This window comes from Oryctolagus cuniculus, chromosome 19, assembly GCF_964237555.1.
Source record: "Oryctolagus cuniculus chromosome 19, mOryCun1.1, whole genome shotgun sequence".
NCBI classification, from domain to species: Eukaryota; Metazoa; Chordata; class Mammalia; order Lagomorpha; family Leporidae; genus Oryctolagus; species Oryctolagus cuniculus.
This window is the reverse complement of record NC_091450.1, coordinates 18,025,792-18,039,821: the sequence shown is the minus strand read 5'-3', so window position 1 is coordinate 18,039,821 and position 14,030 is coordinate 18,025,792. Positions and strand designations below refer to the sequence as shown.

The following is a 14,030-nucleotide window of genomic DNA, read 5'->3' as shown; positions in this document are numbered from 1 at the left end:
TGAGCTTTTTGTCTACTGCCTCCCTCCCTACCCTCAGCCCCACAAGGCCTACCTGCCTATTCCTTCTCTGTCAGTTTCATGGCAGATCCTGGGTGACGATGATTTTTTAAGTTGCTAGTGACATTCAAAACTGGGGATGGTGAGGGGAGGGGTTTGTTTCATGCAACTAAAAAGCCAAGGGTAGACTTAAGGCACAGATGGATTCAGATGCGTAAGTAGTATCAGTAGGTATTTCTCATGCCTGCTTCTCCCCACCTGAGCTGCTTTTTCAGGCAGGCTTACCCCATATAGAGGTCCCAGCTCTAGTTAGCACTCTGTACTGGACTAGAAAGCTGCTATTTTTCCAAAGTACCTAGAAATGTTCTGTTGTCAGTTCTGATTGGACAGATTTTGGTCATGTGAACAACCCCCAACCAATCACAGTTGCCAAGAGGAGGGGATATGCAGATAAGAGGGCTGGGACTTATATCCATTCAGGCACTAGGGGAAGAGTTAGGTCAGCTCCATTGTTGCACACAGGGTGGAGATGCTTGGGTGCAGAGAGATGGGAGGCAGCTTCAAGATCAGAAGCAAATGACCTTTTTACTGGGCAGACAAAAATAAATGCTGCTACTTGCCACAGTGGGGCTTAAAGGCCTTAAGTTGGTATGGAAACTTCTGTATGCCATGACATTTTGTATACCTGGCACTAAAAGGTGGATTCGTCTCCTGTACAGATAAGAACTGCCTGTTTCTGCCAATACCATAGGTGTACCAGTACACAAAGTTGCTGTTTACTGACTGTCTCTTTCCTTTGTACAAGTGTCTGATATTAACTGCCTTACTCTGTCGACCCACTCACCAAATACCTGCAGCAGCTAGAGCTGGGAACTCAATTGGTCTCCCACAAGGGTGACAGGGACCCAAGTACTTGAGCCATCACTGCTGCCTCCTAGGGTCTGAATCAATGGGAAGCTGGGTTCAAGAACAGAGCTGGGACTTGAATCCAGGTACTCTGATATGGGATGCAGGCATCCCAAGTGTTGTCTTAACTGTTGCATCAAAGCCCACCCTCCCAAGTTACTTTATAATGTAAGAGTCCTTGCACAAGTGTGTTCCTTATCTGTTGCTGTGTCACAAGTCATTGCCAACTATTGGTTTGAAAGAACACATGTTTGTTATCTCACATTTTCTGTGTCAGAAGTCCAGGCACAGCCTGGTTGGGTCCTTTCAGAGGCCATAATCACAGTGTTGCCAGCGCTGGGCTGTCATTTGAGGTTTGACTGGAGAAGGATCCACATCCCAGTTGCTGCTGTCAAGGACAGCACCCAGTTTCTTGCTTTCTGTAGGACTGAGTCCTCAGTTCCTTGCTGTATGTCCCTCCCCAGGTGTCCATTCACGGTGTGGCTTTTTGTTTCCAAGTCCTGAAAGGAGAAAGTCTCTTAGCAAGGTGGACACCACATTCTTAGGTAATAACATGTATGCGTAATGAACTTCCTGTTGCTTTTTCTGTATTCTGGTTAGAAGCAAGTAATGCGAACCACTTGCACTTGAGAAGGTCTGGGAATCGCACCAGGGTAGGCAAAGCACAGATGGGTCATGGGTCCCACGTTAGAGGCTACCCACTACGGCAATATGTTAGACTGTGATACATACATACATTGAAGAAAAGTACTAGAGTGGTAAATATTTGTGAGAGTCTACTTCAGTCACAGCGATCAGGAATTTCTTCTCTTTGAACCAAAGAGTCAGAAGTTGCTGCCATGCCAAGCACTGGAGGGCAGGTTTTCCTGGCAAAGGGCACAGCAAACCAATGTCCCAGAGTCTGGCGGGAACTTAATGTGTTTAAGAAACAATGTAGGGAGCTGGTGTGGTGCCGCAGGATAAGCTACCTTCTGCAATGTCAGCCTCGCATGTGTGTGCCAGGTCATGTCCCAGCTACTCTGCTTCCAATTCAGTCCCCTACTAATGTGCCTGGGAAGGCAGCAGAAGATGGCCCAAGTATTTGAACTCCTGCTACCCATCTGGGAGACCTTGATGGAATTCCAGCCTCCCACCTTTAGCCTGTCCCAGCCCTGGCTGTTGTGTCCATTTGGCTAGTGAGCCAGTGGTTGGAAAATCCCTCTCTCTCCATCCCTTTCTCTCTATAACTCTGTCTTTCAGATAAATAAATATCTTTTCAAAAAGAAAAAAAGCGAAAGAAACAATGTGTAGCTTGGCCCAGTGAGGAAAAGGTAAATAGAGAGAGAGAGGAGCTCATCACATGGAACTTCACAGGGCAAGAAGTCCACACCAAAGAGCAAGAGAAGACAATGAAGACTCTCACATAGGACAGTGACACGATCAGACTTAGAAAAAAAATCATTCCATGATCAATAGCTTGTGAGCAGGGAGGCCAGTGTAGAGGCATGCAGAAGTCCAGCGCAGACTGATTTTGATTGAAAACTTCACACTAGGGTGGAAGTAACAGGGACCTTCCTCCCGCAGCCTTTGGTGGTAGATTGCAAGTGGGTGGAGGAGAGGGAGACACAACGTTGGTACCTGGAGCTCTAACCCGAGCCAGTGGTGAGTAGACTGTGTCACTGTTTCCTGAGGTGAGCGGGGTGTGAAAATGCAAGCCCTGCTTTGCTGTGTTAAGTCAGATAGGCCTTTTTGACACCGAGAGAGCTTAGAGGGCGGATTCGGGATGAGGATACACACATTGGGATTATTTTCAGTGCTAGGGCTTTACGCAAACTTCTTGCAGGATGCTCTACAGAGAGTAGCCAAGAGATCGTTTCGAAACATATTTCTGTTTACATAAACAGCCTTGCTTCAAACACTGCCAAATGCAAGACTCTTTCCCACAGCACTTGGAAGTACTAACTCCTTCCTCTTGGGTCAAGCTATGACCAAAGACCAAGCACCACTATGGAATATTTTTCATATTCCATCGGCTTACGAAGTGTACAGGTAAAACCACAGTTCAGAGCTTAAATGGCTCACCCAGTTCAGCCTAGAAATGTGGCATCAAAGTCGAGGTTTGCAATCACGATATTATTTCAGTCTCTGTTCTTCACACTGCCTGGGCTTAAAGCAAAATGAAGTGAAATAATGTACCAAACCCTGGAACCATGCCTGCTACAGGATAAGCCCGTGAAAAAGAGTTGTCAAAATGTATGCCGGTATGAATTATTTAAAGCTGAGTGGAAGAGAAATGTGTTAAAAGGCTTATTGTTAGCCAAGCTGTGGAGGACTATGACTCACTAGTTACTCAAAAGATATCGCTAACTTTTAAGACACAGTTTAATATTGGCTTGTTTGGAATGATTATCAATCCCCAGCACACGGACACTGTGGCTGTTTATAGTCATCATGTTAGCAGTGCGTCCAGGGTGTGTGTTTATTACTGAGCATCTGCCTTACACACATCACATCACTACTTGTTTTCAGTCAGTCTGCACTGCTGCCCATTTGAACCATGCAGAAACTAAAAGATTGAGAAATCAAATTGCCCAAGGACACACAGAATTAGAAATGGGATTCAAAGCCAATTTGCCGGCCGGCGCCACGGCTCACTAGGCTAATCCTCCACCTGCGGCACCGGCACCCCAGGTTCTAGTCCCGGTCAGAGCGCTGGATTCTGTCTCGGTTGCCCCTCTTCCAGTCCAGCTCTCTGCTGTGGCCCGGGAAGGCAGTGGAGGATGGCCCAAGTGCTTGGGCCCTGCACCCGCATGGGAGACCAGGAGGAAGCACCTGGCTCCTGGCTTTGGATCGGCACAGTGCGCCGGCCGTAGCAGCCATTTTGGGGGGTGAACCAACAGAAGGAAGACCTTTCTCTCTGTCTCTCTGTCTCTCTCACTGTCTAACTCTGCCTGGCAAAATAATAATAATAATAATAACAACAACAACAACAACAAAGCCAATTTGCCTTGCTGCAAAACCTACTTTGTAAGCCATGTGCTCTTAAATGCTAACCTCTCTCCCCCCGCCTGCCTTTGCGGTCTTCTGGGGATTGGCCTTATTCCTTAATCCATGTCATGACTGACAATCCCCCTTCCATACCTCCCAGCTCCAAACACTCCCACCTTTTGTGACCCAGCTCAAGGCTCAGCCCTCCACCAAGCAGTGTTTCCTTCATGTGCGGAGTCTCCCCACTCAACAGCCTTTATGGGACAGATCGGTGGGCAAGTAACAACCTCTGTGTCACTGGTTTCCTCAATCTGCACTGAGAATGCCACCCAACCCCCGAGCCACTGGGAACTGAGGCAGGTGGTTTCTGTACAATGAAAGTGCTACATTGGGGTTGGGGTGGGGTGGCATTGTGTTGTAGAGGGTTAGGCTGCCGCCTGTGATGCAGGCATCCCATATGGGTGATGGTTTGAGTCCCGGCTGCTCCACTTCCAGTCCAGCTCCCTGCTAATGTGCCTGGAAAACAGTGGAAGAAGACCCATGTCCCTGGGCACCTGCACCCAGATGATGCTCCTGCCTACTGGCTTTGGCCTGGCCCAGTACAGCCCATTGTGGCTGTTTGGGGACTGAACCAGTGGATGGAAGCTTTCTCTCTCTCTCTCTCTCTCTCTGTCCCTCTCTTTCTGTAACTCTGCCTTTCAAATACAATAAAATAAAAATAAATTAAAATAATTTTTTAAGTGCTACATCCCTGATGTGGTCACCTCCTGTTGACTGTTAGTCTCTTATAATGGTGCCTCTGCCCCCTCTCACCCCCCCTTAGACACAGAAGTCCCTGAACAATATTTTCCATTGACTAGAAAGATTTTCCTGCCCCTGGGGGACAATTGGCAGTGTCTGGAGGCATTTTTGATGGCATGACCCTGTGTGTGGGGTAGGGGGGATGGATTGTCTGCTGTCTTCTAGTGGGTTGAGACCAGAGATGCTGCTGAATATGTTACCAAACACAGAAGAGCTCCCCACAATGAAGAGCTGTCGCGGCCCTCATGTCAGTAGCACTGGTGTTGAAAAATCCTGACCTGGACAAATAATAAGAATTAAGAGATTCAGGCCACACAATAGCAGAAATGGTCTGGGGCGGGACCAGAATTGACCAGAGCTGTCCCAGAGCAGCCAGTTCTTTGGGAGGCAGCAGGGAAGCACACTCTTCTCATAAAATAGTTCCTGTTTTCTTTTAAAAACTTTTATTTATTTGAAAGGCTGAGAGACAGCTTTCGTCTTCTGGTTCACTCCCCAAATGCCTACAATAGCCAAGGCTGGGCCAGGCCAAAGCCAGCAGCCAGGAACTCCATCTGGGTCTCCCATGTAGGTGGCAGGGACCCAAGTCCTTCCCAGGGTGTGCATCCGCCAGAAGCTGGATCAGAAGCAGAAGAGCCAGAACTCAGACCAGGCACTCCATATGGGATGCAGTCATCCTAGGTGACATCTCAGCCACTTCACCAAATGCCTGCCTCTGTTTTCTGTTTTCAGAGAGCGCTCACGTCACTTATGTTCTTGACCTTTCAATAGAGTCCTGAGAAGTTATTCTGTTCTCATCCCTATCCCGTCTTCAACTGAAAGAAGAAGAAATTAAAAAAAAAAGTAATTCACCCATCCAAGATTTCGGGGCTAGTTAGAGACTAACTGTTGTTGCCAGCCTCTCTGCTCAGACACGGTCCCTCTCCTCCCTGCTGCCTTCTTGGTAAGACATTCATGACAAGGGTGAGACGTCAGAAAGGTAGACTACCAGGTCCCACAGCCCTCCAGGTCAGAGAGGACGTCCTTCGTGTGTGGGCCCTCTTCTTGAGGATGTTGTACAGCCTTTCTAAACTCAGGAGGAGGGGTGGACACTTGGTACAGCAGTTAAGACACCAGTAAAGATGCCCAAATCCCATATTGGAGTACCTGGTTCCAGTCCAGGCTCCACCTCCAATTCCAATTTCCTGCTATGAGCACTCTGGGAGGCAGCAGGTGATAGCTCAGGGACTTAGGTCCTTGCCACTCTTACGGGAGATTCAGGGACTGGGTTTCAGGCTTCTGTCTGGTCATGTTCTGGCTATTGGGGGCATTTAATGGAGTGAACAAGCAGATGAAAGATCTTTCTCTGTGTCTGTCTCTATCTCTCTGCCTTTCAAATAAGTTAATTTTAAAATTTAATAAACAGACTCAAGAGATGACCCAAGCCCACAGTCACATGCTCCAGGAATCACTATGCCCCTTTGTAGTGTTGGAGCCTCAAACTCCATCGTTTTCTTAATAACCAGCAGAAGGGAAATGAGTTCCTAAAGACAGCAGTCCATATATTAACCAGTAGAGGGCGCTCACTCCCAGGCCATCTGAAGCTGGCTCTACAGAGACACAAGAGCACTGGGAGCCCTAAGAAGTATCAGGCTAAGGCTTCTTAAACTTTAACATGCGTTTGTCTGGCGGCGGAAGGGTGGGGGCAGTGCCGTTAAAAGGCAGATTGTGAGTCCATAGATCTGCAGCAGGACCCGAGTTTTCATTCTGATGACCAGCTCCTGGTGAATCCTCCCACCAACACCATGAGTACCCAGGTAATAAACATCTCCAACCCTCTCATGCACATGGCTAAACCTGAGGCCAGAGAGGAAAACATTGCTTATCCATGGCCGCTGCAGTAAGTCTGCAGCGCCAGAGCTAGAACTCACGTCTCCTGTGTCCAGTACTCCATGGCATTTTCTCTGCCCCTCCTCCCCGGAACAGAATTCAGAGGAAAAGAACCCTACGTGTGGGTGAGAAATAAGAGACCATGCTATCTACTTTGAATCAAACGTCTTTGCACAGTATGTCTTCTGTGGCTGCATTCTGAAATCATGGATGTAATCAACTATGGATCAAAAATAATTGGAAAAATATGGCATGTGTACTGAACACATGCACTTCTTTTTCCTGTCATTAATGCCTAAATGATACAGTATAATAACTATTTGCATAGCATTTGATTGTGTCAGGTGTTAGCTAATTTAGAGATTTAAAGTACATGGGAGAATGTGGTATGCTATATCCAAATACTACCCTATTTTACATGAGGGACTTGAGTATACATGGATTCTGGTGTTTTCAGAAGTCCTGGAAGAAGTACCGTGAGGTTACTGAGGGTCGACTGTATACTCCACTTTTCTTTCTTTCTTTTTTTTTTTTAAAAAGATTTATTTTATTTATTTGAAAGAGTTACAGAGAGAGGTAGAGACACAGAGAGAGAGGTCTTCCATCCGCTGGTTCACTCCCCAGATGGCCGCAACAGTTGGAGCTGCACTGATCCGAAGCCAGGAGCCAGGCAGGAGCTTCTTCCAGGTCTCCCATGCAGGTGCAGGGGCCCAAAGACTTTGGCCATCTTCCTGCTTTCCCAGGCCATAGCAGAGAGCTGGATCAGAAGAGGAGCAGCTGGGACTAGAACAGGTGCCCATAAAGGATGCCAGCGCTTCAGGCCAGGGCTTTAACTCGGGGTGCCACAGCGCCAGCCCCTGTACTCCACTTTTCATCAAATCACTTCCCTTGCAGTTACCAGTGGAAATTCAAGAGAAACACAGCCAAACTCTGGTCCTTGAGGAGGCAAAGCAAAATAGATTTGTCAGCAACAAGTACTCTTATTTTTGGTCTACACCAAATTGGCTATTAATCCAAAGAAAAGCTTACATGTAACGTGGTGTGTTGATATGGACGCATATTATGGTCACAGACTTTCTTTTAAAATTAGAGTTCTTTAAGCTTGAGTCAGTTTAGATGCTTTCCCTACCAGAAACAAAATGACTCCCTTAAAAAATGAGAACCCATAAGCTCTCACTAAACATGAAATCCAGAGGTGAGTGGTTCCAGGGATGATCCAGGAAACACAATGTAGCCACCAAGGTTCCAGACTCACTTTGCTTTTGCTCTGTCATTCTCAAAGTGTCCTGTGGTTGGTTTCCTCATGGTGCCAATGTGGCTGCCACAACTTGAGGAATCACAAACAATGCCATGCAACCACATTCAAAGTCAGGTAGAAAAGGGGTGAGCTGGATATAGTTTTTTTGAAACAAGGAGAAAAAAAGACAGAAGCCCCTTCTCAATTCCCCCTTAAATCTCACTGGACAGAACCATAACACATGCACGTGTCTAAACAAATCTTTGGCAGAATAATCAGGGCCTCTCTTGAATATCTCCAGCCCATCAGGACACTGATGCCAGATTTGAGCAAAGACAAGGTTCTCTTGGCAGGGACAAAGTGGGCAGGGAGGGAAGAATGGAAATGAAAACACAAGGAGACCCCTTCTAATGGATTAAGCCCTGGACTGTCTGTCCCCATGTACTTGTGTCGTAACTGTGCTTAGCACAACATGAGACTCTTTGGATGTTGTGTGATCAGTGTCAGGGTGAAGGATGGTTTAGCCAGATCTGGGGCCTCAGGAGACTCAATTCAAGGTGTTAGTGGAGAAGGGGGGATTGCCATTGTGGTGCAGCAGGCTAAATTGCCATTTGTGACACTGGCATCCCATGTCAGAGTGCCGGTTCGAATCCCAGCTGCTCTGCTTCTGATCTAGCTTCCCATTAATGTGCCTGGGAAGGTACCACATGATGGCCCAGATGCTTGGGTCCCTGCTACCCATGTGGGGAACCTAGAGGGAGTTCCAGGCTACTGGCTTTAGCTTGGCCCAGCTCTGGATGTTGTAGAAATTTGGGTAGTGAAGTAACAGATGGAAGATCTCTTTCTTTCCCTGTCTCTCCTTCTCTGTCACTTTGCCTTTCAAATCAATTAATAGATTTTTTTAAAATGGTGTCAGTGGGGCTGGATCCTTTTGGAGGGTCTGGGAAGAACCCATTTCCTTACCTTTCACAGTGTCTAGTATCTACCTATACTCTGTCTTCAAAGTGTATCACTGCTTCCATCATTACATAGCTTTCTCATCCCTCTTTAGAGGTATTGGATTTGTGGCTCACCTAGATAATCTAGATAATTCTCTGTTCTCAACATGCTTAACCGAATCATGTCTGCCAGGTTCCTTTTGCCATATAAAGGAACGTTCCTAACCCCAGGGATTAGCACATGAATGTTTTGGGGCCCATCATTTAGCCTCTCATAGAGTGTATATATGCTCAGATCCCACTGTTTCAGGATTCTAGCTTTGTATATTTTAAAAATTATGTGCCTGATTAAGAACACTAATCTATCTAATAGCTTCATTCAATCCATGACTATGGTGCATATTACCTGTGAGGTTTTACCTAGAATTCTTAGAACAGTTCTATTGTTATCTTGGTGTTTAGATAACAGTGCTGACTGGATAGCACATATATCAATATTGTATTACTGAACCCTTGCTTGCTTCCTATATGGTTTTTCTTCCCATTTAACAGATATGGAAATAGGATCAGAGATCACTCTACCTGCCTAAAAGTTACACAGCTAAGAGGATATAGATCCAGAATCCAGGCTTAAATCTTGCCACAGTGCCCTACCTATCCTAGAACTTTCTGAAGCAGCAGAATGGGGCAAGAAGGAAAAATATGTTTGAGGAGGCGTCCCAAGGTCCACAAGTTCATTTCAGCCTCTGCACCCTCAATGAAAACTGTCCAGAGAGGGTTAGAAAGCCCTTTCATCCTACCCTTGACAACTGTGTTAACAATGACAACTCATCACTACCTAATAAGGGAGGTTGCAAACCCTAGTGTGGATGCAGGTGCAGGCTTCCAGGATCAGAGCTCAATTCTCTGCCCACACAGTTGCTCTCTGATTAGGTTGCCTCCCCCAGACACAGTAGGATGCATACCTTCAAAAGTTAAGAACACGACTTTAATCAAGTGCTTATTATGCTTATTCCAGGCTGCCATGGCAACAAGTGTTCATCACAGCCAGTTTGGCTTTCCACTCTCAAAGTTCTGCTTTGGCATTTGTGGCCAACACATCAGAACCACAGCCCAGAGTCCAGGGGGCTTCGAACTTGACCTATAACTATACATAGATGGATCAACTTGCGAAGAAATGTTCTAGTTCTGTGGTTCAGGGGACTATGACATCATGGGCAAGCTAATCTAGGATTCAAGTCACTCATCTATATCACAAGTATTTTTTTAGCAATGTGTTGTTCAAGTTGTGGATAGCAACTAAGTAGAGTGGTTTGATTTCCTATGGCCACTGTAACAAGTGAACACAATGGCCTAAAATGTCTTACAATTTTTTAAAATTAAAAACCAATTAACGATTTATTGAGGAATCCATTTCACACTGCATTTGAACCACTGCACCAAAAGTGAAGGACCACAAAGAATTTTGCTTTCATTTTATGTACTTCGTGTTATTCTCTACACTTCAGAATTTCCAGTTCACTAGTGTAGGTGAGATGTTAAACAATATGCATGAATGTTATTTATAAAACACCAACTTTCTAGTTCAAGGTTTTTGCCTAGTAATTGTATTATGAGTGCTTAAGAAACTCCAAAATAACTTGCATCTGTGAGCACAAACTTCATTTTTCCATCATAACAGTCACAACGTGTGATGGGCAAAGCATGCAAAATAAGGACAAAAATGGAATGGCAAAGGAAAACAGCACATTTATGCCGTTCTTTACAGGCAAGCCAAAGTAAATGGAACTTTTATTACCTTACCTACTAATTATGCACAGATGCCTATGAGATAGATTTTCTTAGAATAAGCCTATTTTGAATCATAGCACAATTCAAAGGTGAAAATGTAAGATTTTTCATGGAGAAAAAATACAAATCATGAAATATTTTTTATAAACTGGGCCCTGTTTTGTGAAAGGCTGTTGGTTTGGCTTAATTTTATCGGACACCAAGATTTGCCATAGTAGTTATGGGAAGGCAGAGGCAAGCAAACACCAATATAACTACATTTCAGTGTGAGTGTAGTTACTGTTTACTAGATGACCATATTACAAAAATATCATGGTAGACACCTTAGTTCATGATTCTGATAATGTTGATCTATCTGGTTTTTCCTGCTGCCAGCATTTCCACCCTTTACAAAATGGGTGGCCTTTTTGTTCATCCAATCTCATGGACAAGATAACTTGAAGGACCACAGGATGTTTGCTTCCCCCCCCCTTTTTTTTAAAGATTTATTTACTTGAAAGACAGAGGTAGAGAAGGAGAGAAAGAGGTCTTCCATCTACTGGTTCACTCTCCAAATGGCCACAACAGCTGGAACTGAGCCAATCCAAAGCCAGGAGCCAGGAGCTTCTTCTGGGTATCCCATGTAAGTGCAGTACTTGGGCCATCTTTGGCTGCTTTCCGAGGCTATTAGCAGGGAGCTGTATTGGAGGTGGAGCAGCCAGGACTCAAACCAGCACCTATATGGGATACTGCCACTGCAGGTGGAGCCTTAACCTTCTTACCACAGCGTCGGCCCCACACTTGCTTCCTTGTTTTCTAACAGAATAGATCTAGTCAATCAGATCCTCCATGCAGATGATACCGTATTTACCAAGAGAACAGGCAATCAGAGTGTTATCTATTAAGGTAATTTGCTTCTTGTTGATTTTTACCATAGCCATGCTTATAAATCAACTCATTTACTAACTTCAGATTCAGTTACCAACTCCCCTCCCTCCATGCAACATATGGTTCCATAATCCTCAGCATGTTAACTGAAGCCTTGTTGAGCTTAACAAAACTGCCAATGAAGATCTGGTGAAGATGAAGTTGCAACAATTTTTAGACTTGGGGGCTCACACCATTGCTACCTCGGATACTGCTGACAAATTCCAGTTTAGGATCTAGAGGTACATAGAAGTTCCCAGCTTTTCTTGCCATCCTCATTACTCGAATTTCAGTTCTGCACATATGCCTGCATTCCTTGTGGTAGTGCTTAGCGTTTTGATAAAGCGAGGAGAGTGCTTTCGAAGCATATTTTGGGCAAAATTCCTCCTTAGACACTTAATCTTCAGTTCTGCAAAAATCCCTTCACTTTTTCTTAAGTGTTTTTGGCACATCAGGGTTCTTCTTTTTGGCATCCTCCATGGTTCCAGCCAGAAGAGACAGTCCCAGACAGGGCAGTGGCACTGCGTTCCACTAAGGTGTCACCTGACTGACCCTCCTGCCTTTTGTAAAGACCCTCATAAGGCTCACCTGAATATTCTGTGCCAAGACCCTAAGTCACGTCTGCAATGACTGTGTTGCCACGTAAGGGGAACGACACTTACAAACTCTAGGAATTAGGATGTAGACACCGGGAAGGGAGCTGTCATTTAGCCTACATCAGAGGGTCAACAATTCATTTTAGCAGCCAGGAACTCTGAAGGTGCCGGTAAGAAAGTACAACACAGGGGGCCCGGTGCGTGGCACACTCGGTTAATCCTCTGCCTGCGGCACCGGCATCCCCTATGGGCGCCAGGTTCTAGTCCGCGTTGCTCCTCTTCCGGTCCAGCTCTCTGCTGTGGCCCAGAAAGGCAGTGGAGGATGGCACAAGTGCTTGGGCTGCTGCACCGCATGGGAGACCAGGAAGAAACACCTGGCTCCTGATCAGTGCAGCGCCAGCCATGGCGGCCATTTGGGGAGTGAACCAACGATGGAACAATGGAAGACCTTCCTCTGTCTCTGTAACTGTCAAAATTAAAAGAGTACAACACAGTTTACTTCCAGTTCTAAAGTGCAACGACCATTTCTTGCTTTGTCATTAGAATAATGCTTTAAATCCAAAGAATGACTTGAGCTTTTGAACATTACTTTAGAAATTCCAGACTTTCCACACAACATAAATGCTGTTTTCCCTCCCTGTTCCAGGGTTTTACCCATATTTAAATCTAATAAAAGGGTTTAGAAACAAAAGATGTGTTGAAAGAAGGAACAAGAAGTCAATCTAAAAATTAGAGACCTGTGAGTCTTGTGTATCACATGGACATATTCCTTCCTGAGTCTCAAGGTCAGGCTTTGAAAAGCCTCAGGAGGATGGTAACTCAGTTGAGAGCTAAAGTCCAAACATACAGACTTTCATGTTTCTACTTTCATATTTCCTCCATGTATAGAAACTTAAAAAAATTTTATGTTCTTTTACAAAAATTCTATTTTTGATCCAAACTTTCTAGTTGAAAAGGCACAAATGATTTTATTTCCACACCAGATATCTTGAAGATGGTCTGCGAGAGCTACAGGGTAAAGAGGACATTAATGGTAGGATTCTAGCCTAGGGAAAGGGAAGGCTCTTTTCTTGAAGGTGCCTAAGGAGGAGGAAATGATCACGTGCAGGAAATGGCAAAGCAGCTCTCCAGGCTCAGTTTCAGCTATAGAGGCTTCTGTCAACACTAGGACTGCTGCAAATTGCAAAGGAAGCTGGCACCTTCTATTGACCTCCCCTCCCCATCCCCAGGAAAAGGGGGATTGGTCTTTAGATTGGGACTGGGGGGTGGGGGTGGGGAGAATGTGGCTTAGTTCTCTTCATGTGCATGATTAAGTCATTGTAAGGGAAGTCATCTACTTCTTAGTGATCAATCCGAGTTAGGAAATACTTTGAAGCAACACTTTTCTTGGGAACATCTATTTTCACTTCTTCTGAAGTGTGGGAAGCAGGGCCCGGCTCCCACAACATGGCGCGGAGAGGGAGTAAACAAGTTTTACACAGCGGCTTCGGCTGCTTCATCAATTTGACTAAGGAGCTGCAGGAGCTGACCCGACCTCTGATGGGAAGAAAGCGGCGTGCTCAGCACGCGGGCAGCGGAGCACAGATTGGTGGAAGAGGACTATAAAAGGGGACTCAACTGCACTTTCTAAAACAACTACTGTCTCCGGGCTGGTGGAGAGTTCACTGGGGAGCTCGTTATTTCGCTCTTCTCTTTACCTGTTCTTGCGTTGCTAGAGAAAAAAACTACAGCAAGGGAATAAGTGTCCGGCCCGGTGCCGCTCCTCCGCTTGCAGGGGTGCGACATGAAGGGAGATTGTGCCAATGATCAGCGATAGCTTCCTGCCTCTCTATCCTAGATGAGAGGGCACTCCAGAAAGTTCATGGAAAAAATATGGAAATTTTTTTAAACAAAAAAACTCAACCTATGCACAGTAATATGCATTTATGAATTTGAAGACCCCTTATATGCATGGTTTAAATGTTCATACCAAAATAATTTCACTTCCCCTGAACTTTTATGTTTATGTGAGTAAAAAGTGAAACA

General features: G+C 45.4%; 1 pseudogene; it reads right to left on the bottom strand.

Moving 5' to 3' along the window:
- Window positions 1–5,468: 5,468 nt before the first annotated feature.
- Window positions 5,469–13,453, bottom strand: LOC100351995 (large ribosomal subunit protein uL30 pseudogene; annotated as a pseudogene).
- Between the last annotated feature and the right edge of the window lie 577 nt (window positions 13,454–14,030).